Raw genomic sequence first — 25,751 nt, 5'->3', positions numbered from 1 at the left:
TATATATATATATATATATATATATATATATATATATATATATATATATATATATATATATATATATATATATATATATATATATATATATTGCAATATATGAACAATATGAGAGATCGAAACAAGAGACACATTGCAAATAAGCACGCTTAATCCTTTCTGTATAATTTGCCACATACACGGCTCTCAAAATTATACAAATTCAGGTTTATGCTTTCCTTTTTTACTTTTTGAAAACACTTTCCATGCATACTTTTGAGATCTAACTTCATTTTATAATGTGGCGTAATGTTCTCACGATCGATTTTTTTTCCAAGCTGGCGTTCAGTGTGAGAAAAAGAAATGTGCTTGCTTGTCAGACAGATCATGCCCATGCATGCCCAAAAGGTTCTGAATCGCTAAACCGTAAGTCACCAAAGAGTCAAGCTTGTCGGTCCTCGAAGGTCGTACTTTCTTTAGAATCTATTTAAACAAAATTTCTGATCATCCATATAACTTGTGTGAGGCTGTCTATTTCATTACAAAAATATGCTCGACAAAAAAATATTAGAGAGGCAGTGTGTAACAATTTCGAACTTTAACTATTTAACGACATAAAGTTTGGTTTGTTTTTATTACGCTCCCGTTTTCAAAATTATTTCTACCGTGTAAACAACTACATATTGATACACTCGCTGTGCAATTTAACAACTCGACGATCGCGAATACGACGATAGTGATATATTGCTGTAATCTATGCTCTGAATCCTGCAAATTATAGTTTTTTGTGGAATATCATCTGCTCAACTTCGTACAATACACAGTGCCATTAACGCACTCGAATCGGGAACAATAATAAAGGTTTCCTTTGTGATCTGTTCTCCACATCAACCTTTGAACCTCTTTCGCAACTATGGCTAGAAGATGTGAAGCTAATCCGTGTTTTACGGCATCTGCTCGCAGCAGTAAAATCGCATGCTGGAAATGCGATAAATCGTTCCACGCGAAGTGTGCTGGTGTCTCGGGGAATCAAATCAAAATGATCCGTGACTGCTCTGGTGCTGTATGGCTGTGTCCGTCTTGCCATAACACCAAGGACTGTGCAGATCAACTAGCCTCAGCATTTGAACTTATTTCCGAACGCCTTTCTTCTATCGTTCGACTTATCAACGCCCAGATCGATGTGACTCGCTCGTTGTGCCGCGCTTATGGGCAAAACATTCCTCGTTCAAGTTGCTGCAACCACGCTCCCAGAATTGGTGCTTCGAATGATGCACGCACATTTGAAGAAGAAATAAACGATATGCAACTTGAGTTTAGCAAAGTTTTCAACTCCTTCGTCGACGATACAAATAATCTTGTCCAGACGAACAACAATAAAAAAAGGAACCGTACTAGCAGTTTCTCCTCTTCACGCGTGACATCTGGTAGAATCGAGAAAAAAAACAAGAGTCGATGCGTCTGTGGATACATCCGATTTAATCAACCTGACTCAACTTGTTCCGATTACTCGGTCTGGCAATTCAGACTCACTGTGTCATCCTTCAACATCTTACGCTGCTGATAACAATCAGACGAGTCAAAATAATGCTATGAATCCTGAAATTGCATCGCCTCAATTACAAAGAACATCGCCACCTACACCTTCAGCTAGCGGTTCTACAGTTCGCTACACCACTAGCAATCTCAGAAGCTATCCACCTGTGCCAGTTACATCATCTTTTCTCACAGGTAATGTTCATACAAGTATATGTCCGGCCGAAGCCGGTTATGTTACTACACCACTGATTAGTGATTCACAACTGCAGACATCAACAACATCAGCAGCTCGCCCCACACCTTCACGGCAAAGAAATTTCAATAGAGGACCTGTACTCGACCATCATCCTGACATTATAAGCGCAGAAACAACATTTCCACGGTCTCAGTCAACGACTGCATGCTCAGCTATTCCATCGTCATACTGTAACAGAATCGGCAAGTACTGCGATGCCGATAGTTAGTACAGTAAACTCACAAAAAGATAGGACTTACTTCGTTCGCAACGCTTTTTCGCCATCCATTCCAATGCTGTCCATCGCTCCTCCAGCAAAACCAGCTAAATGGTTTTACGTAACACGCTTCCTGCCTAACGAAGAATCCGAGAACATCGTACGATACATTTCTGGAAAATGCAATTGCGATTCCTCCCTCATCAAGTGCCATAAATTAATGCGCCAGAACCAGGATAATAGACCAATATCTTTTGTATCATTCAAATTGAATGTACATGAGTCATTGGAAGGCCCGGTTAATTCAAAAAACTTCTGGCCGAACGGTGTTTCGATATCTCCTTTTTTAGATCGACCACCAGTGCGAACTCGCCGCAACTTCACCACTCCCCAATTGCAACAACAACCCTACGAATCTCAAAGATATCCGAACAACACTCCAATTCAAATGCAACCTCCTGTCATACAAGAGTCATTACAAATAAGCAGCCTCTATCAAAGAGCTTCGCCGAGACGAGTGTGAACCTCGTTCGTGTAAATAAGCCACTACTAGTGTATTACCAAAATGTTGGTGGGATGAACACACGAATCATCGAGTATCATCTTGCATGCTCAGACACATCTTATGATGCTTATGCTTTCACTGAAACCTGGCTCAACGAAAACACTATATCGCAGCAAATTTTTGGACCAACCTATGATGTATACCGACGTGACAGGTCGTTAACGAATAGCAACAAACGCACAGGTGGTGGTGTGCTTCTTGCCATTCGTTCGGATTTAAAATCTCGTGAATTACAACCTCCAAATTATTCAAATTTAGAGCAGATATGGGTTGAAGTATCATCCGCAAATCAAACTACTTTCATCTGTGTCGTTTACTTCCCACCGAATCTGATCAACGATCCTGAAATTATCAACCGTCATATAACTTCACTCACCTGGATTACATCCCGCATGAAACTGACTGATAACATTATCATACTTGGAGATTTTAATCTGCCAGGTATTGCTTGGTCTAAAGGAACACAAGCTGATTTATTTCCTGATTTATCTCGTTCCACAATTAGCGTGACAGCTACGAAATTGCTTGATGAGTATTCTACTGCAGGGTTATGTCAAATTAATGATATTTCAAACGATAATAACCGATTTCTTGATCTGTGCTTCGTAAGTAATGAATTGTTATCCAAAATAATTGTTGCTAGAGCTCCCGCCGCACTTGTAAAAACGTGTCGGCATCATCCTCCACTTCTCGTGTCGTTCATCAAGTCCAATACAACCAATTTCACGAATACTGCAGAATCATTTTATTATAGTTATCAGTACGCCGACTTCACATCGATGAACCATTTCCTCAACGCTTTGAACTGGGATGAACTGTTGATTCAACAGGATGTTGATGCAACTGCTGCGAATCTTTCTCATGTACTTTTATATGCTATAGACCAATTTGTTCCGAAGAAACGAAAGAAAGTTCCTGTCCACCCACCATGGTCCAATTCCAGCCTACGACGCCTGAAGACTATTAAGAAAGCTGTATTAAGAAGATTCTCGAGATACCGCAATGATTTGTGGAAATCTCGCTATGTTACCGCAAGTAAAAACTATAGAATCTTGAATAAGAGGCTCTTCGGCGAACACCAAAGTCGAGTACAACGTAAACTGAAGCTTAATCCAAAATGCTTCTGGAAACACATAAATCTACAGAGAAACGAGTCAGGGTTGCCATCTGTTATGACTTATGAACAGGAAGAAGCCTCTACGATTCCTAGCATTAGTGATTTATTCCGTCGGCAATTTAGCCGTGTTTTTGTTGATAATTCAATCAGCGACATTCTCATCCAAAGGGCAGTCGAAAACACGCCAGTTTTACCTGAAATTGGTCCTCATCCAATCATTGATGCAATGACTGTTCTCAACGTTTGCTCAAAACTGAAAGCATCATCAAACTGTGGGCCTGATGGAATTCCATCCATAATCTTGAAACGCTGCTCTGCTAGTCTTTCTCTGCCATTATCAACTTTATTCAACACCTCTATTCAATCCGGAATTTTTCCCAAAGCTTGGAAACAATCATTTGTATTCCCTGTATATAAAAAAGGCTGCAAGAGAAATGTGAAAAATTATCGTGGAATTGCTTGCTTATGTGCTATGTCCAAGCTGTTTGAGGCAATTTTACTCGATTTCATGCACCATGCATGTAAAAATTACATAGCGGAGGAGCAACATGGATTCGTACCTAAACGTTCCACGTCCACGAATTTGTTGCTTTACACATCATTCATTTCAAAAACGCTAGAATCCAGATCCCAAGTCGACGCTATATACACGGACTTCTCAGCTGCTTTTGACAAGATCAATCACCAAATTACAATTGCTAAGCTGCATCGCATCGGGTTCAATGGACCACTACTGCATTGGTTGGAATCATATTTGACTGGTCGAACAATGAGCGTCAAAATAGGTGACTTCATATCCTCCCCTTTCGACGTAACATCAGGCGTTCCACAAGGAAGCCATCTAGGACCATTGATTTTCGTACTATATTTGAACGATGTCAATTCTGTTCTCAAATGTATGAAGCTTTCATATGCTGATGACTTCAAACTCTTCGTGCGTGTAAATAACCGTGATGATGCGACTTTTCTACAGCGACAGTTAGAAATCTTTGCCAGCTGGTGTGAAGCAAATTGTATGTCGCTGAACTCATCAAAATGCTCTGTCATCTCTTTTTCTCGCAAACACACAACGATACAGTACGATTATGAGCTTTTCGGATCGATACTCAACAGAGTCACATGTATAAAAGACCTGGGAATTATTTTAGATTCGAAGATCACGTTCAGCGAACATATCGCATACGCAGTCTCAAAGGCTTCCAAGGCTCTTGGATTCATTTTCCGCACTACTAAACACTTTACGGACATACAATGCCTTAAGGTTTTATATTGCTCTTTGGTTCGCTCGATTTTGGAGTACGCTTCGGTCGTCTGGGCTCCATATTACCACAATAACATACAAAGAGTGGAGTCTGTGCAGCGTAAATTTGTCCGTTATGCACTGCGTCGTCTCCATTGGAATGACCCTCAAAACCTTCCAAGATATGAAGATCGTTGTAAGCTCCTGGGTTTGGATCAGTTATGCGTGCGACGTAACACAGCTAGAGTTGTTTTCGTTTACGATCTCATCCAAGCCAACATCGACTGTTCTGGATTGTTAAGTTGCATTAATTTCAACGTCAGAAGGAGAAATCTGCGTAACCACGAATTTCTCCGCCTTCCAACTGCACGAACTAATTACTCTCACCATGAGCCTGTTGCTAGCATGGCTCGAACATTCAATCGCCATTTTGAAAACATCGATTTTCATATATCAAGGAACAGAATAAAAAATCGTCTTAGACAAGCTCAAACGTTAACTTAACCTAATAGACAATTAGTTAAGTAGTTAGTATCATTAGGGTTCAATGTCAACCTGTTGATAAATAGTTAAATAAATATATTGACTTTTAACTTTATTTTTTAAGATTAAATATTTTATTTAGCCAAAACTGTAATTGGGCCTTGTAGAGAATTTATTTATGTTTGCAAACTTGCTTGTGCAATTTTTCAACGACCAGGTGAAATATAATTTACTATTATAAGTATAGTGGAGTAAAAATCGTGATTTTTGATGATTAAAGGATCGTCAGGAACTGTTCAAAATGATATTGCAGCGAAATTAAAACAGATAGAAATTGGGTATCAAAGAACGAATTGTAAAGCGCTTAGATCGCTTAAATTTGGTTGATAGAATCAACCAAGTGTATTGTGCATTTTTGGGGTAGAATTAATAATAAAATCTTAAAACAAACAAACTTTTAGGTTTTTTACTTTTAAAATCTACTCAAATCCAATAATTTAAACGTTTCACAACTGTATCTTGTATTGGTCTTTCTGTGTAGTGTACTTTTTTAAGTAGTCAGTGTAAGGAAAACAGAGCCCGAAAAACAATCAATATCTCTGAATTTGTTGAAATTCGACCTAATGCGTAGAAAGTTTTTTTTTATCAATTTTTTTATCAATCCTTACCACCCCCTAAAAGATTTCGGATACATGCAATTATTGTTATGTGAGAAAGGGGCTTTCTGACTTCTTCTTGTCTTCTGGAATGAGACAAACGTACCCGGAAGAACTTTCGCCGTCTCAACGTTAGTATTGATTTACGTCATTTTTTAAATATTCAGTTGAGATTTCTTATGTCAAAAAACACACCTTGAATGTATTCAGGGTGGAAAAATATAGAATATGCGTGATCACAGTGTAAGTCGGAGAAAGTTTCCCTGACGAAATACCCGTCGACCAGAACGGGAATCGAACCCGAACTTCCGGCATTAAAATGTGTGATGCTAACTACTCGGCCTCTGGAGCACTTCGAATGATTTGCATACCAATCGAATCGTAAATGCTCTAAAGGCGCGTCCACATTATGCCGAATGATATTGATCGGCCTGTACCAGGCGGCATATTCGGTTCGTTATGTAATGTGGACGCCCCTTCGGGTGCACGAAGCCGAAGTCCCATCGGATGCACGAAGCCGTCACGAACACACGAAGCACTATGTCGTCAACGCTAATTTACTTCGTTTTGTTTTGGTTCGACTTTCTCGAACCAGACCCACTTGTTTCGGTTTGGGTTCGGTTTGATTCGAGTCGGTTTTTGGCACGTCGGCAAGCCCAGGCGGTACGTCCACATTTAGTCGGCTTAACCGGGCGGCCAAGGCTGATTGGCGTAATGTGGACGCGGCTTAATATTTCATAGAAAATGCTAAACATTGCAATTCCTCAATTCTTAATCGGTTTAAATGAACGAAAAAAAATTGGAAGCAATCCCATCTTCCTACACATTTGTTCTCTGCATTTGTGTGCTTTCCTACTCATGAAGCCAAGAACGGTCAAGTAATGCAACATCGAGTCACAAGATCGATAAACCACTACCAGGTAGATTATTGTCTCTCTATAGCCAGCGAGCAGTTATAGTTATTTTAGACAGAGAGTTACCCTTGAGAGATGATGATGTGTTGAAATACAGAGGCTTTAGAATGAATGAAGTAATTTTTCTCTATATAATTAAAATCATATAAACTGCTTTTTTAAACACTAAAACTATCGACAGGTCAAACGATCAGTTGTATCATTTGTTCGCAAGATTTTGTCTTAAAGTTTTTAAAAGTATTTTTAATAATAACTTTTTCGAAATTCATGTGTTTAATGATTTTAAAATTTATTTTGCTCTCACACCTTCCCTTTTTTGAATAGACATATGTGGGAAACGAAAATGACCGGTCGTTAATTTTTCATGTTTATAATACTAAAAATTTTCTCAAATTTTCAGAATTTTGTATTATATTTTGATGCCATTTTATTTTGTTGTATACGTAGAAAAAGGGACGGTCGAAGTAATTGCAGTTGAAATACATATTAGGTGTACCGGTAAGTTTCTTCGGTTTTACAACAGATGGCGTAACTTGATTATTATTCCAGTGAATCAAATTTCCAAACATTCGTTGGAAAGCTACTGTCATTGCGCGTCTTTTTCAGTATATGTCAAAAAGTTGGAGCGTAAAGAACATAGTTTTTTGCCACTTCGAACATGTCGAATTTCGTACCAACGAAAGTGTTTTTGTGGAGAGTGTTACTTCATTATTTCAATATGAAGAAAAAAACTGCGGAAAGTCATCGCAGATATTGCTCCGTCCGATTACTACCTTTTTCGATCGATGCAATATGGTCTGGTTGACCAGAACTTCTCCTATTTTGATGAGGACAAAAATTGGATCGATTAGTGATTAGCCGACAAACCGGCCGATTTCCGCAAAGGGATCCGTGAATTACCAGAAAGATGGGAAAAAGTTGTTACTAGCGATGGGCAATACTCTGAATATTCAATTTGTAACCAGTTTTGCAGGATAAAGCATTGATTTTTGACAAAAACAAGAACTAATCGGTACTCTTATTACAATATTGTGCATGATTGGGTTGTATTTAATTTAGTTTAGAATTATTGTAGTTTGTAGTGTAAGTAAATTGTGAATATTCTAACTATATTGAGGGAAAAAATAAGAATACACTGGAGTCGCGTTTTACGCGGGGTATACGTGGCACGTAAAAAAAACTCGCGTGAATTCCGAAATCCGCGGGAAAATAAACTGCGTAAATTTTAAAATCTATGTAAATATCTAACAAACAGTGAATTATTAGCTTAAAATGCAACCCATATTTTGACAATTTATTAACTGAATTTATTTGCATGCTACAATCATGATATCTGTTTCTCCCTTTACTCTTCAGCCACTAATCAGTGATACAATACAAACTTATTTCGTGAAAAGTCACATTAATTAGCACATACAATCTGGAGTCACTTTTTACGCGGTTGATAGGTGCCGCGTAAAAAAACGCGTATAATCCGAAACCGGCGTAAAATACGAAATTAGTGTAAAAAAACCGCGTAAATTCCGAAATCAGCGTAAAAAATCGCATGAAAACAGACGCGTAAAAAAATCGCGTAAAAGGCGACTGCAGTGTATTCTAAATATATATTTTACCTAGCTAATTAGTGAAATTAGTGTAAAAAAACCGCGTAAATTCCGAAATCAGCGTAAAAAAATCGCGTGAAAACAGACGCGTAAAAGGCGACTTCAGTGTATTCTAAATATATATTTTACCTAGCCATAAAACTTTACCCCAAAAATTCTAAGACATCCAAAAATATCTAGAGCACGTAATAGATTCAAGAGAAGACATTTCCGATATCGATCGACGTGATTTTGAAATTGAATCCTGAAATTTTACCAGCATATACACTGCGTTTCACAACTATAGAACCACTCCATTTTTCTGAATTTCCAGAGATGAAAAATCGATTGAATTGAAGTATATAGTGTAGAGTACAATAACTTATTTCATAAGACTGGCCACTTGAACTTTATTGTTGTGTTCTGGAAACATACGAAACATACAAAAAACTGAAATTCCAGTATGTATGTTGAATTTCTTTTTATCAGAGAAGTTTTCCTGAAATAGTGAAACCCATGGGATTAGCTTCCACATTAGTTTTTGGACCCGCAGCTTTGGAGATGGGATTTTCATGGTTTAAGAAGAATTTTCTCAAAAAGGCCTGGTTTACATAGTTTACCATCAACGCGATTGATAGTCAGAAGTGCAACAAAGTACTTGAGAATCATTTACTGCTGCTTTTGGATAAAAAACAATGTGACATCAATTCATAAAATCTGGAAGGTCATGGTATGGTTTATTAAATAGGGACTTCAGATTCTGGACTGGTCAACTTGTTCACCAGATCAAAAACTGAAACTTATGAGGAGTATCCGTACGAATAATAGATACAGCTTACAAACCGTATGAGTGATTTGAAGATCTTAAACTAGCAGTATCCTCTGCGTAGAACTGGATACACCCTACAACATGGCACAGCTTGGTCAAAACCATCCCGAATGGGTTATTTAAACTGATTGAGAACTAAAGATGATCTACGAATTATAAACTTATTGTAATTCATGTGAAACTGACATTAATTTAGTAAAGGAGTGAGAGTTTTTCCATCTGGTTCTATAGTTATGAAACACTGGAATTTCAGTTTTTTTGATATTTCGCGCCTGGACACAACAATAAAGTTCAAATGGCCAGTCTTATAAATTAGGATAGTTATTATATCCTACATTATATACTTCAATTCAACTGACTTCTCCCATAGCTCTGAAAACTCAGAAAAAAGGAGTGGTTCTATAGTTGTGAAACGCAGTGTATTTCAGACGATCAACCGAAGAAAAATTGTTTGTCTCCTCAATAAAGAGTAAACCTTGTCTCCTCAATAAACGTAAACCAATATGAATTTTGATACTGGCGACATCTTCGGATGGGAATGGAACTATCTGCACAAAAAGCTCAATTCATTCCAGGAAGAATATGAATAAACAGCATTTTCAAGGTAGTAGTTGCGCCCACAGCATATGCAAAACTGAAGGGCAGTATAAGAAGTGCTTTTTTGATAATTACTCAACAAATAATGGATCATATTAGAACATGATCGAAACTACAGGCTTCCCGAACGGTTGGTTAAAAAAGGAAGTTATCTCAAGAATAGTTTTACGCTTTTCTTGCAATTCTATACGCACGTGGTGCTTATTGAATTTGAATTGATGCTGGAGGTTTTTATCAAAAACTATGAGTAGGAACGAGTTGAGGAATATTTTGCGATATATACGCTTCAATAAAAAAGCGTATGAGACGATGAAGTGTACGATTAATAAACGGATTATTTTAGTCAGTAAGTATGCTTAAAACGTATTTTTAAATAAAGGACAATTGGTTTAACTACGGATGATTTTAATTTCTTCGAAGAATGGAATTTACAATTTGTAAATGGTTTGATGCACTTAAATGGAAATTTTTTTCTCAAAGTTTTGTCACTTTCTGTTTTGGATTTAGCTGTGGTCCTATTCTATTGTCCGACACTGTATGTGTTTTTGTTGTCAGTTTCAATGACGCTCGTTCCCACTTATAACAAAATGTTGCTGGATCATGTAAAAGTTATACACACACAAAGTTCGATCTTCATTTAACATCTTATGCGCAGAAGTCTCCGGTCAGATGAGAAAAATACAATCCAAGGCGACGAATCATTCTTCTTCATGACAATGTGAGCTTTCATACTAAAACAACCGGTGAAAACGTATATTTACTGGATCATCCACAGTCCTAATTTGGCACCCATTGACTTTATTTTAATACGGAATATCAGATGTTTTGGAGGTACCACTTCCGGAGCGGCAGATGTGTCAAAATAAATGGTTTGAGCGAATGCAGAAGTGTATTGATCAACATGGAGAATATTTTGAAAACCAATAGAGAAATTTTCAATGATAGATTGCCGTGTTTTTCTTACTAGTCGCAAAACTTACGGACCAGTCTTGTGATAGATATAGAGCGGATGAATGATATTGTACCCTCCTGGAAGTCCTGGGAAGTCCTAACATTCTAGAACAACTTGAATGTTTGACATATTCTTGCTTTCTCTTATTATTTGTGAACATTAAACACGTAAAAAATCATAGAAAATTAATTGAACGCGGCAGTATGAATTATTTTCAACAAAATGTATTATATGAAACGTTCATTTAGCTAGTTCGTTGTATTCTTCCGAAAAACTGCTCTACTTTTGCATGGTAAACCTTTTATTCCGGGCGTGCATTTTCGACGTGACGTGGTTCGAGGACATGCGAGTGACACCACCACAACAAGCTGTTTCTGGGTTTCCGACGAGCGAACCTTCATCATGCATACATGTGAAGAGCGTCATTTGCCAGCAAAACAAGGTACGAGTGCGCCTCGGAATGTCTTCTCTGTCTTCAAAACAAACAAAAACGACAAACTAAATGATAAAAAATACATTCACCTCTACGCTGCGACGAAAGCGGTGGGAACGGCGCTTTCCAGCGGGAAAGTGGGACAGGAAAAAAATCACCGAACGGAGGATAACATAAAAAATGAAATTATAAAAACATGTCACAAACAGTCGTAACATTTGGTTTTTAATCTAATTCGAGTGCGCGCTTGGTTCTTGTGATTCCCCCCGGCCACCCACATTCACCCTCAAATGAAAAGCAATGCCAGAAAAATTGTTGCTGCTGTCGCAGAAGGATTTTTTATTCATCTGATCCGATGACATTTCGCAAACATAAACACACACACACATGCATGTGTCGACTCGTGGACGTGGAGAACCAGATATACACGAATGTCCTGACCAATGCCTGTTGGGCAAAAGCATCCATTGACTCCTACCATCTCTCCCGCTCGACGTGTGCTACCGATGTTGCCACACATGTGAAATGATGGTCTACTTCTCTTGCATCTACCACGAGAACCCATCACTGCTGTTTGTTGCTGTCGTCGTCACCATAGAATATGTCCAGCAAAGCTTCACCAGCAAACGAAACAGATAGATATTTTGTTTTTGGTGGCACTTTGAGGATTCAGTTACGTTAATGCTGGTAGGGTTGACCGCCTGCCCGCGTTTTTCGCGCTTCCGACCTCCCGTTTCGACAAAGCAAAGATTTGTCGCTGAAATCATGCCGGTCTTCCGGCGAATGCTCATTACCGAGCTCTGAAGCTCGGAATCGCTCTCTGAGTTTGGTCGCATATTAATCGCCTTCCGTCACAACATGATGTTAAATTAAATTAAACGCAAACTCGCATCATCTGGTCTTGGAAAACATCCGAATAATGTTTGGGGAGAACTCACAAACCAAGATTTACGACACGCTTTTTTGCCCCAACAGTTGGGTTTTTTTCTGGTCCTACCCCAGAGTCCCAGAGCTCCTTTAAACAAGGCACAACTTTGTGAGTGTGCCACATACACTTTAGTCGGTTTTAGATTTTTTCGGTAATCCAAATTGCCACGTGTCACCTGCTACCTTTATTAGACTTGCTCGAGAATGTGTAGTCCCTCCCACTCCCATCGGATAGCGCACGGATCGGCAGTAAGAAACGGCAGCAAACTGCCACCCCCATCCGAGCACCCCAGCACCAAGGACCGCTCACACAAGACGACGCTGACGCCACACCGGTGCGCGGTGCGGAAGCAATTGTGGAAACCTCTCTCGCGTTCGCCGACGACGGAACCAGCCGGAGCTCGAACATAACCTATATTAAAATATCGTTCTTCATAAGTTTTTGACAGATAGAACATATGCGCCCGCACTCAAGCTGGGTGGCGTTGGTGCTGCCGCTGCTGGTCTGTCCGCACGGTGTGGAGCTGGTGGCCTGGATCGTAATATTAATGGATCGAAATGGATGGAACTTTTTTCCTGAGCTGGTGAGAATCGCCCTCCTCTTCGCTTGCTTCATTCTTCCCGTCTCTCTCTTTCTGGCGACCGTAAGACGTGAGAAACTGGTGGAAGCTTAACTTCGGTTCCATTTACCAACTGTCTCCCTTATCACACAAGAAGAAGGGGGAGGGGCTCGTGGACGAATGTTAACCCACTCGCTCGACGACGAAACTGAATTCAATATGCCATTTCAGCTCTCACCAAGGGACATTAACGCATCAGCATAGCCAAAGTCCCCTTCGGACGAAGTGCTCCAGGATCACTCCCAGGGATTGTGGTAGATTTATGACAGATAATCCCTTTTGTACTCAGTCGAAATTCAGTCCTCGATGTTTCCGGTTTCATGCGAATGCGGATGTGTGTGGGAATCCCAACTTGATTCATGCCCAGAGATGCCAGATAAACGGCAATGCCCTTAGATCCATGGATTTGTTTGGATTTGGTATCAGGTATGCAATAGAAACCCACCGTTTTTTATTTGATAATGCCAGCGTAATTTTCAATCAAAGAGGTTGTATCAACAGGGTGCGTATTGCGTTGTATAACTAATCAGACATATCTTTAAGAATTTTCGATTCGATTGGTATCTTCAAAATCCATTCTCAGCAAAAATAGTTATTAATGATATCATCATTTCGCGCGACCTGTTTTCAGATTTGGCATCCGTACTGAAAGACGTAGTCCTATGTAAAAAATCTTGGAATTATCGTGACGATCAACTAACATAGACGACCAAGCCACACATGCAAGGTTCGAAGCCCATGCTGTGTATTTGGAGAATCCAACTCAGCGTTGTATATTAGAAAAGATCAGCGTTGTAAAGGGTGTGTCACATCAAAATTGCATCACGGAAAAAACGCTGTAGAAATTTAATTTTTAGGAATTATATCTTCAGATAAGATTGTATAGATCACGTTGGCCACGCTTCACTGTCAATTTTTCGTAAATTTGGAAAAATGTCGTCGAACGAAAAAGAGCATCGTGAATTAATCCTGTGCACTCATTTCGAGAATCCGGAGTTGTCACATCGGGACATCGGTAAGATGCTGGGAATCGTCCAATCCACGGTCAGCAGAGTACTAAAACGATACTTCGAGAACCTAACCATCGACCGGAAGGTGAAGAACGGCAAAAATGGATGCTCCGTCAGTGAAAAAGATCACAAGCGCGTAGTTAAGCAGTTTAGACGTGATCCGAGAAGTTCGGTCCGGGATGTCGCCAATAAGCTGAATTTGTCAAGTTCATTCGTCCAGCGGACCAAGCAGCGGGAGGGCCTGCGTACACACAAGATTCAGAAGGCTCCTAACCGCGACGAAAGGCAAAACATGGTGGGGAAGACGCGAGCCCGAAAGCTGTACACCGAAATGCTGACGAAGCCGCATTGCCTGGTAATGGACGACGAAACCTACGTCAAAGCGGACTTTCGTCAGCTGCCGGGCCTGTTGTTCTTCTCCGCAGAGGACAAATTCAGCGTTCCGGAGGAGATTCGCAAGCAGAAACTATCCAAGTTTGCCAAAAAGTACATGGTGTGGCAAGCGATCTGCTCTTGCGGAAAGCGGAGCGCCCCCTTCGTGATGACCGGCACGGTAAATGGGCAGGTTTACCTTAAGGAGTGTCTACAGAAGCGCTTACTACCACTATTGAAGCAGCACGAGGGCCCGACCATCTTCTGGCCGGATCTCGCTTCGTGCCACTATTTAAAGGACGTGTTGGAGTGGTACGAAGCCAACGGGGTCACCTTCGTGCCAAAGGAAATGAACCCGCCCAACGCGCCGGAGCTTCGCCCAATAGAGAAATATTGGGCGATTATGAAGCAGGCCCTCCGGAAGAACCCAAAAGTTGTCAAATCGGAGGCGGACTTCAAGAGAAAATGGATTTCTGTTAAAAAAAAAACTACAACCTGACGTTGTACAGAACCTTATGGACGGGGTAAAGAGGAAGGTGCGAGCATACGGGCTTGGGCTCGAAGTATGAATAAAAAGAAAATGCCAAAAGTTGTTTAATAGTTTTTATTTTACTGTCTAAAATTTTCAAAAGAATCGGTCTACTGGGCGAATTCCTACAGCGTTTTGTCCGTGATGCAATTTGATGTGACACACCCTTTATATTAGAAAAAATCAAAATCAGACTAAACCATCATAGGAGCTAGCTTCCCTACACAATTTCTGCGTTTGAGTCGAACATTGGAGGAAAAACGATCAATGTAGAAGTAACTACACGATGAGGTGATTTTGTTGCAAACCAAAGCAAAGTTGATCAAGTCGCCTCTTCCGACTACCATTTGTTCCGTTCGATGGCGCATGGCCTTGTCGAGTAGGGTTTCTATTCATACAGAGACACAAAATTGGGTAGATTCGTGGATAGCTTCAAAAAACCAGCAGTTCTTCAGACGAGAAATCCGTATGATACCAGTGTGATGGTAAAATTGTATTGCTTAGCCACAACAATATTTTAAAAACTTTAGAGAAAGAGCATAGAACCATTTTGGTGTAGGACTACATTTCTCAGTGAGGGTTCCAAACCAGAAAACAGGTCACGATCTTATTAAATAATGTTAACGTTAATAACTATTTCCGCTGCAAACGAATATTGATGATTTGATGATTGCAGGCACATAATTGAGTTATTTCAAAAAAAATCGATGCATTCTAAAATAATAACCAAAATGATAATCGAGAGAATTGAATGCAATAATGTCGAAGTCCTACGTCAACATTGTGGACTTGTCTTAGACACAACTCCCTACTTTTTTGACGTAGAGCTACGTCTTTCATTTCTGTACCGGGGTGTAATTTCAAAGTTTCGAAACGAGAGAGTGGCGCTGGGGTGCAAGGTTTTGAACGTTAGTACCTCTTCACCGGCTGAACAGAGTGGTATAATTATCATTTCAGTTGCGTCAGACAGAGCGATTCATGCATTTTAATAGATTATGTTCTTCGTTACAAGTAAGTTTGATGACCGTCCTTTTACGTTCGATATAATGCCTAAGACCATCAAAAGATGTGAACGTGAATAATATTCCGTCTGCACAAAGACAAGCGAGTACTCGCAGCTTGCATATATTTGCAAAGCGATTCCCCCTAGACATCTTTGTTTTGAAATCCATTTAGGTGTGAACAAAAATACCCCGACTGGCATGTGTTGAAACAGCGGATTCCCCCAGGCACATCGATTTTGAAGTCCGTGTTGAGGAAACACATTTTGGTGTGCACAAAAGCACCCCCAACTTGCATGTATTTGCAAAGCGGATTCCCCCAGGCACATTGATTTTGAGGTCCGTGTAACAGCTCGGTGGGAACAAAAATATCCCCTACTTGCATGTATATTTGCAAAGCGTATTCCACCAGGTATATTGATTTGGAAGTCTGTGTTGGGGAAACCGTAAATCGAGCCAAACAAAACTTGGCAGTTAGGGCGTTTAGATAACGCATGGTATTTTACAGTTATTCAATTGTTTATTTAATGAAAAATAACATTTTATTAGTTGTGATAGACGCGTAGAAATATTTGCTATCAATTGATGCAAACATTTTTCCGATCTATCAAGAAATAAAAGAAAATTATAAGCATTCGAAATCATTTATTTTTTCCTGCATGTTCTGTGTTTAGGTTTTAATTTCACCCCCATATACTTCAGTTAGACGTAGTTCCACGTCAAAAAATAGTTTCGACTAAGTCGACTAAAAAATAGTTTCGACGAAGTCCTACGTCAACATTCGGTTGTGTCTCAGACACAACTCCCTACTTTTTTTTGTCATAAAATCTCCAACAAAAAAAAACAACATATTTCGCACCTGACACAATGTCTACGGATTTATTTGGATATTTATTTTTAGTATAGGTTGTATATGAGGGGCTTAGAATGCAAGGGGTGTAAGTGACTTGATCGATTTGGTTTCGATTTTGGGGGGCCTTTGTAACCTAATTGGTTGCGTGTCCACTACTATGAAAATGAAACAATTTTCGAATTCGATTGAATTCAACATATAGTAAAAGTAAAAGTCTATAAGTAAAAGGTTTGAATAGTTGCCATGTAAGATCAATTCATGCGTCTGTTCACCATGGAGGTGCAGCTCAAGCTGCGTCTATCTGGCATCCTGCGGCTGAATACGAAATGTTTTTCCCTCGAAGCTATAGCTAGGATGGCAAACCCGTCGCAAGGGATAGGTTCCTTGGACTATCAACCCACTGCACCCAAAATCGACAATCTATTACAGAAACCCATGTTAGAAGAATACGGACTGATTTAACGAAAACGACTTTTAGCATGAACGACGGACACGAATTGGAACATGAAATGCTTTGACCCTAGGGCATCGGGGTAGGCTGGCCCAACTGGCAAGCAAGGCGCACGAAGCTCGAGATCCTGGGGCTGAGTGAAGTCCGTTGGTCAAACTTTGGAGAACACCGGCTTCCTTCGGAACTGGTACTATTGTTCGCTGGCATACGTGGTAACAACGCTCCACACTACCGTGGAGGTAGCTTCCTGCTCAGAGCGCGTGCCCACGCGGTCTTGAATGAATTCCAGGAGTTTCTTTTCCTGGTGTTCATCAATTATGAAAAAGCTTTCGCTCGCCTCAATCACGAAACCCTCTGGAGCGCCCTAAGACGCAAGACAGTTTCGAATTAACTAATCAATCTAGTATCAGCGCAGTGCGAGGCCTTTGCGTGCAGAGTCTTGCACAACGAGGTCATTTCTGACTCAATCCGGGTCGCGGCTGGTATTAGGCAAGGCTGTTTACTATCACCACCACTATTCCTCATCGTCATCGACGAGATCACGGTGGACACTATCGATCGTCAACCGAACCGTGGGCTCCTTTGGGAGCCTATCAGGATGGAGCACCTCAACGACTTTGCTTTTGCTGATGACATTGCACTAGTATCGACGCGGTGGGTGACCGGAATAAATCGCCACAGTAAACAACTGCAACAGAAACAACCGCTTAGAAAAAGTGTAGTAGGCTAGAAATATTTGGCGCGGGAAAAACATCATGTGCCTCACATTTCTATTATAAATTTATTCTCTTGTTCTCGTTTTTCGAAATTTATTCTGAGGACAATGTAATGGGGACGAAGTCCCCATTTGGCGAGGATAAGGAATCGAGGCGGCCCATGCCGCCAAGATGACGCAATCCGAGTCCACCGCCGACCCGCCGTCGGAAGCGGCGGTGTCTCGCACGCAAACCTGGGATCCACTGATTGCCCGGTTAGTTTGAAACATAGGATACGATCCTTTAGCAATGTCCGACCGAGCTCTAGCGAGCGTCGGACGGTATACGTCTGCCCGGGGCGTTACGTTTGCCTGGGGCGATACGTTTGCCCGGTTAATTCTTGTTTTGAAATACAATACCGCGCCACAATATTTATAGCCTACTACACATTTTATAAGCGGTGGTTTCTGTTGCAGTCGTTTTCTGTGGCGATTTATTCCGGGAACCGACGCGGTGCTATGATATGCAGAGTAAGCTTGACGACCTGGCCGCAAGCTCTTTCACTGCTAGCCTGAAAATTAATGTCAGTAGGACGAAAGCTTAAGATGTAAACACGGTCATGCTTTTCAGGTTTACAGTAGCTGGGCAAGCAGTGGAGAGGGTTGAGAGATTCCAAAATCTTGGTAGCCAGATAGCATCAGATGGCGGGACCAACATCGATATATGCGCGCGGATCAAGAAAGCGAGGGCTGCCTTTGCGAGTCTGGGGAAGACATGGAGGTCAAATCAGATCAGACACCACACCAAAATCCGGATCTTTAATTCCAACGTAAAATCAGTGCTGCTTAAGCATGTGAGACATGGGGCGTATCTGCAGAGAACGTGCGGAAGCTTCAGGTCTTCGTGAACCGATGCCTGAAGTATATAATTCGGGCCTGGTGGTCAGACAACTGGATCTCAAATGACGAGCTCCATCGTCGTTGTCATCAGATGCCGATTTCGACAGAGATACAAGAGCGTAAGTAGCGGTGGGTCGGCCACCCATTAGGGAAGAGTGCACCCAAAATACCGTAGCCAAAAAACATTTCTTCTTCTTTAGAAAAAAAGACGGGTGGGTAATGTCGGGGACATAAACGGAGAGACGTAGGACTACACCAAGGGGTGTTCATTATTCGAATATCATGGAGCACATATCCCAGAATGATCAACTTTTCATCAACAAAATTACAGAAAAAAAATCAAAGGATAAAATAAAACCTCAGCACTCAGCAAACACTCAAACGTTTAGATTCAAATACGAAATAATCAAAATTTGTCGTGCAAATGTCGTACGGTGCAAATGTTGCAGGGGTTATTGTTCAGCCGGCAACGAACACATACTTGATGGCAAGCATATCGTAATAGGAATTTACCGTCTGGTATCGTGATATAATTGGGCTTTGCACTCCTCATGAATAACTGTGTTCTACTAGTCAAGTCCTTCATTTGATACTCATATTGATGGGGTTTAGAGAAAATATGTAATCCGCCATTTTTTGGTGGCGGCCATTTTGGATTTGCATTTTTCATAAATAACTGTGTTCTACTAGTCAATCCCTTTCATTTGATACCCATATTGATGGGGCTTTGAGAAAATATTGGGTTGGGGGAAAAGAAATGTCGTATATTGTCAAAATGTATGGGAAAGTAGGGAATTCTTTCTTCCAATTTTTCATCAATTTGAACTTTATATGACCTGAAAAACCGTTATGTGTAGCATATAAACAATTGCTGAGGATATTTCCTATCAAAATGTGTATTTGGAACCAAAATCCATTCATTAAATGAGGAGGTATTAGCGTTCAAAAACTGAACACTTTTTCACACCGAAATATTGAAATGGGCCCCTATATTGAAAAGTTAGACGTAGTCCTACGTCAAAATGCGTTTTCGTATCCTGAAGCGTCAAATGAGCAAAAAAAAAACAACTGTCTCAAAAGCTTCAGAATTCAGACATCTCTTTCTTTTTTCATCTCTTTTGGGATTGTACCCAAAAAAAGGTCCAACGATATTAACGGGGATCGCACCAAGGCAAATGGAATGCAAGACTGTTTTACACGACCACGCTATGCACCTAGCTACTGGTGCTGTTGCATGAGTGCGTGATAATACTAGACCTCATTATAAAATGACGTTGGAAAGTGTTTTCCAAGAGTGGATTAGGATGTCTTCTGGATCTTTCATACGGGACTTCCTACGACATGTTGATTTGCACGATGAAAAGCCCTATGCAAAATAATAGCTCAATCGGACTTCAGTTACTAGTGTCACAAACGTTGAAATTTGAGTTTTTTGAAAAACTGAAAAATCACTCAAGTACATGAAATAGGGGTTCAAAAAATTGGATGCCAAATGTTTTAAAATCGCTTGAAACGTCGAAAATTACTGTTATATAAAAAATAGTAAAAAGACATTTCAGACGGAGAAATGACCAAGTGCCAAAATGTCAATTTTTGACTAAACTTTTTTTTTGGGATAACAGTAAACCTCGACGTTTCATGCAATTTGAAGACATTTGGCATCGATTTTTTTTCCGAAAACCCCATTTGGCGTCTTGTATAGTAAGATGTACTCGTCAGATTAGATTCAGACTATGATAAATTGCTTGACTCCATCTAGAATGATGAAGCGGTCCGAAAAAATCGCTTTTTCACAAGATAACGACAGAGTTCACATCAGTTCAATAACAAAATCATGGTCCGATAATCAGTAAATCGATTTGCTGGAATTGCCGGTTCGCTGACTCATTCTAAATCCGATGGAAAACTCGTGTTAGAGGAATACACACTGAAAAGAAGCAATACCACCTGAAAACAATATAGAAGGAAATACTCGTATACAATATCCTTCATTCGATTGTAAAATTGAAGAATCCGTTGAAATCCGTAGATTCGAGAATGTATAGGTGGCAGTAAAGGTGCCAAAAAGTCTGGCTCCCCTGCAGCCGTCCCAAGAGGTCAGTTGACACAAGTGAAAGATTTAATCCCATCCCTAGAGCGATGACGAGACACGGCGACAGGATTCAACTCCAATCAATTGAGGTAGGAAAATCTAATCGAAAACTTGGTGTTCCACAATTCCCACAGCATTCGCCACGAAGTGGACAAACAAAGATCTCTGCCGTTACAGCACACGCCATCAGCCACCACACACGGGTAATCCCGGTGTGTGCGTGCGAAATTGTCATTCGGCAGATTCACCCCCAGTGGCGGGAACCATTTGGGACACCGTTGTTCGCTCAGTCAGTGGAATGTCGGAGCATTTAGCTACCACAGTATGGCAACAACAGCAGCAAGGAGTATCAATTTCGTACCGAAAGGGGGGAACGAAATTCAAAGCCGTTGTTGTACCACATTAACCGCAAGTGTTGGAAACATTGAAGATGTTTTTGCTGCTGCTGCTGCTGCCATAAGGATGCCAATGGTGGGATGCTGTTGCTGGCTAGCTGCAGCCTGGAACGGATACGAGAAGGGTATCGTCGACCAGAAATGTAGAGAAGTTGAAATTATCTACAACATGCGCCATCGCATAAAAACGGGAAACGTTCCGAAGATCGTTGTGGAGCGTGTGAGGGAGGATGCCTCACATGGATTTTTCAGGACGTAATTGTGGTATGGGTGGAAATTTGAGGAACAGTTCGGTCAGCTATTAGCTTTGAATACCATTATTGTGTTATAATCGGGACACTATTCATTCCAATTCTGTCTCATTATTCTCATGCGGTGACATCTAAATCGGACAATCTAAGTCTAGAATTCGAATTTGGAACTTGAATCTAGTTTTCGATTCAAGAATCTAGAATACAAACGCATTATCTGGTGTTTGCTTGGTAATGATTTTTATTTTGCTTTGACTGGAGGAAATATCAAGTTAGATGAATGTTACAACTCCTCTGAATAGTTTCAGGGAACGTATCTATCAAAGTGATATGTTCTTGCTGTTGCTTTGAGCATAATAAAACTGGGAATTGATTCGATATCGTTCATACATAATCGCTCTGCCACAAGTTTATTCCACATTCTTAACAATGTTTAACCCCCTTAACCTTTTCGCTGCAAGAAAACTTTCCCTGGCCGTGTACCCATCAGAGTAATGCTGTCGAATGCGGGTCGCCGCGAGTGATAAACGGTATTCCATTCCTCCCGCGCTGCAGCGATTTCGTTTTGCTGTGCCAAGAAAACCCGGGTGTTATCTCGAAACTTCGAAATAGATCTTTACAACCAAGCAGCAGTATCTTTTACTTTCACCCGTTTCTTCCGCAAGGTTCATCCTGGTGCAGCCATTGACTGAGCGCTCAGGGGGGAGCATAAAGCACAAGATATTTGAACGCAGCACTACTATTGAGGCTGCTGCTGGTTGGGCTGTCCAGTGGAGGGTGATGATAAACATGCTCTCCGCACCATCATCGTCATCATCGCCAGCATCAGCATCAGCTTCGTTCTCATCAGAGAGTTCAACCGAGTTGAACCTTGGCTTCGATTGTTGGCTGCCAGGTTGGTTGGTCGGATGGTTGGTTGACTGGAAGCGAAAGGGAAACATAAGGGTCGATGTTTCCCATTCAACAAGAGCGACATTAGACCGGCATTATGGGCTGTTGCAGCCGCGCGATATGAGGGTTTGTGCAAGTGTTATTAGACAATTCGACCCTGATTTTTAGGTTGTCGACGCGGTCGAACATAATGGTAGAGAATAACATTGTTCAATATGCCGACATAGGCATCCATCGTAAAATGAAGGCCGAACCGAAGCTCTTCTCCGGTTGCTATTTTCGATTGACAATATTTTACCGGGACGAACCGCGCGGTTCTTACCGGACTAAAGGCGCTCGTCGTGTTCGTTATGACCGACCGAACAGGAGGAATTCATCACATTTATGGGGCACAGATTGGAGTCGCGAGGCTTCGTGTTTTTTGTTTGTTGCTCTAGCCCCCTCCGGTTGGGGTGTTGTAATGATAAAGCAAAATGGCAATTTTTATGGCAAGTATCACATGGTGTCGGTTTGGGGGAAGAGGGTTTCAAGAAGAGCCGGAACCAACAGTGCTTGTGTTCTAGTAACGGGACTCGTTAGTCGTAAATATTGATAATAAATTAAAGTGTTTTATTCCTTCCCGAAAGTGGTAGTTTTCGTTCTTTTTTCGCCGCGGCCTTCCAAACCGCGATAACCTGTTTTGGGATCGACGGAAAAACGATTTACTGCAGTTGGTTACCTTCCAGAATTCAATTAGATGCAGAGTTTTATGTTGCTATTGATATGAAAGTGACCCCAACCAGAATATTTCTGAGCAATTGTCGCCAAATGAGTAAACTTATCAACTCTAATCACTTCGATTTGGTTGAAACTTTTAACATGGTATACATATATTGTTTTTTTCGGTTCATTTTGTGTCGAAATTGTTTTCTCTCAGAAAGAATTATAACATTCGATCCGCCTGACCAATGCACAATGGTCCAGGAGATGCATTTAAGTGGAAATTAGAATTTAGAGCTTGACAGTTATTCTCTAGACAAAAACTGTCTTAGACGAAGTTGTTGCTCATGATAGAGCGCTCGTTTCTATGTTGTCAGAAATAGGGAGACCAAAATTGTCGATGAAATAAAAAATCTAACTTTCTTATCTCTATAGATAGAGGTAAACATAGTTCGACAATGTTATAGCTCCAATTATTTGAGACATCTTTGTAGAACGAAGTTTTTCTCTATCTCTTGAAATAGCCGATATAGCGCCATTTTTGCTAAGTTATGTTTGGGTCACCATGAAAAAACTGTTTTTTTTCTCTCAGTTTTATATTTCAAATTTTACATGCATTCGAAAGACTTTTAGAGCACACTAATACAAACATTTTTTTTTTCGATGCAGAACCTGTCAATATCTCAACTTTATTCAAAGTTATTGATATTTCTTCCCAAAAAACACGCTCTTTCCATTGGTTTGTCATTATTTCTGAGGCAAACATAAAAAATGTTTGTTGACGGAATTTGAAAGAACAGATTTCACTCTATATAATATGTGATTTCCAAAACTATGTTATTTTTTGTGTTTGAGTAAATTAAAATTGAAATCATGAGTTTTTGGATGAAAACCCAATAACTTTGAGCAGGAATAATATATTGACACGTTCTGCATCGCAAAATATTGGTATTGATAAGCTCTAAAAATCGTACAAAGACCATTTTCATATAGAATTTTAAATACAAATGTTAGAGTTAAAAAACCCGTTTTTTTCATAGTTACCCTAATGGAACTCAGATGGAAAGCGCTAAAAACTACTTTGTGGGAGATATTTATTGTTTGGACAAAAACTGTCTTAGACAAAGTTGTTACATATGATAGAGCGCTCATTTTTATGTTATCAAAAATAGGGTGACCAAAATTGACGATGAAATGAAAAATCTAATCATAGTTTAACAATGTTGTAGCCTCAGTTATTTTAAACAACTTTGTAGAAAGAAAAGCTTTTTTCTATCTTTTAAAATAATCGATTCAGCGCTTTTTTCTAAGTTGCACTAGGGTGACCATGAAAAAACGTGTTTTTTCTGCTTTAACTTTTATATTTCAAATTCGACATCAAAACTGTCTTCGTACGACTTTTAGAGCTTATCAATACCAACATTTTGCGATGCAGAACTTGTCTATATCTTAATTCCACTCAAAGTTATTGATGGTTTTTTACCCAAAAACTCATGATTTCAATTTTAATTTGCTCAAACACGAAAAATAACTTAGTTTTGAAAATCACACATCATGTAGAGTGAATATGCTCTTTCAAATGCCGCCAATAAACTTTGTTTACGTTTGCCCCAGAAAGAATGACAATCAATTGAAGAGAGCGTATTTTTTGGGAAGAAATATCAAAAATTTGAGTGAAGTTGAGATATCGACAATTTCTGCATCGAAATATGTTTGTCTAAGCATGGTCTAAAAGTCATTCGAAGACAGTTTGCATGTAGAATTTGAAATATAAAAGTTAGAGCGAAAAAATAGTTTTTCATGGTAACCCTAACGTAACATAGAAAAAAGGCGCTATATCGATTGTTTGAGGAGATAGAGAAAAACTTTGTTCTACAAAGATGTCTCAAATAACTGGGACTACAACATTGTCGAACTATGTTTGCCTCTATCTCTAAAGATAAGAAAGTTATATTTTTTATTCCATCGACAATTTTGGTCACCCTATTTTTGATAACATAAAAATGAGCACTCTATCATATGTAACAACTTGGTCTAAGATAGTTTTTGTCTAGAGAATAACTGTTGAGTACTAAATGCTAATTTCCACTTAAATGCATATCCTGGATCATTGTGCAATGGTTACCCAATCATACCTCGATATAAGGGAACCTCAATATCAAGCAACCTCGATATAACGTAACTTTTTAAGATGTCTTAGAATTAAAAATAAACAATGCGGAAATAGTTTTTAGAGCATAAATTATTTCGAATAAATGCTTCTAGTAAGTTTTCAAACAAAGAAGTTCCGTAAAATGGGTACTTATTTATTTCAATGATTTGTTAATATGTTCTATCCAGACTCAATAATATTATATTTCATATTTTCAAAATAAGTACTGTCCTAGTTGGAACGGAAAGAAATAAAGCAGTTTTTTTTAAACATGTAAACTTATGAAAACAAATGTTTCACGTCCAGTTTTCATTTTGGATCTCAATCTGGATAACGGAACTATTCAATAAAGCTGAATCAATTTAGTTCTGGAAACTACCGACACGTATCGATACATGGTTGAATTTGTACTGAATGGACATTTCACAAACGTAAAAAATAGCGCCGATTGGTACATTCAGCTGATTGAAACATTCGTGTTACTTTCAACTGAATTTGTTTCATTATTTTTTTAATAATAAAGAACTTGTGGAAAAGCAATGTACGGATTGTTTTGTATGACAGTTCCCAACAAT

General features: G+C 39.8%; 1 protein-coding gene across 4 annotated transcripts in view; it reads right to left on the bottom strand.

Annotated features, from left to right (window-relative positions):
- The window catches only part of LOC129765166 (protein CBFA2T2), a 223,200-nt gene that overhangs the window by 143,178 nt on the left and 54,271 nt on the right, over nucleotides 1–25,751 (bottom strand). The window lies entirely within an intron of this gene.

Source organism: Toxorhynchites rutilus, chromosome 2 (genome assembly GCF_029784135.1).
Source record: "Toxorhynchites rutilus septentrionalis strain SRP chromosome 2, ASM2978413v1, whole genome shotgun sequence".
Classification (NCBI taxonomy): domain Eukaryota; kingdom Metazoa; phylum Arthropoda; class Insecta; order Diptera; family Culicidae; genus Toxorhynchites; species Toxorhynchites rutilus.
The sequence above is the reverse complement of the archived record's forward strand: the minus strand, read 5'-3'. Positions and strand labels throughout refer to the sequence as shown.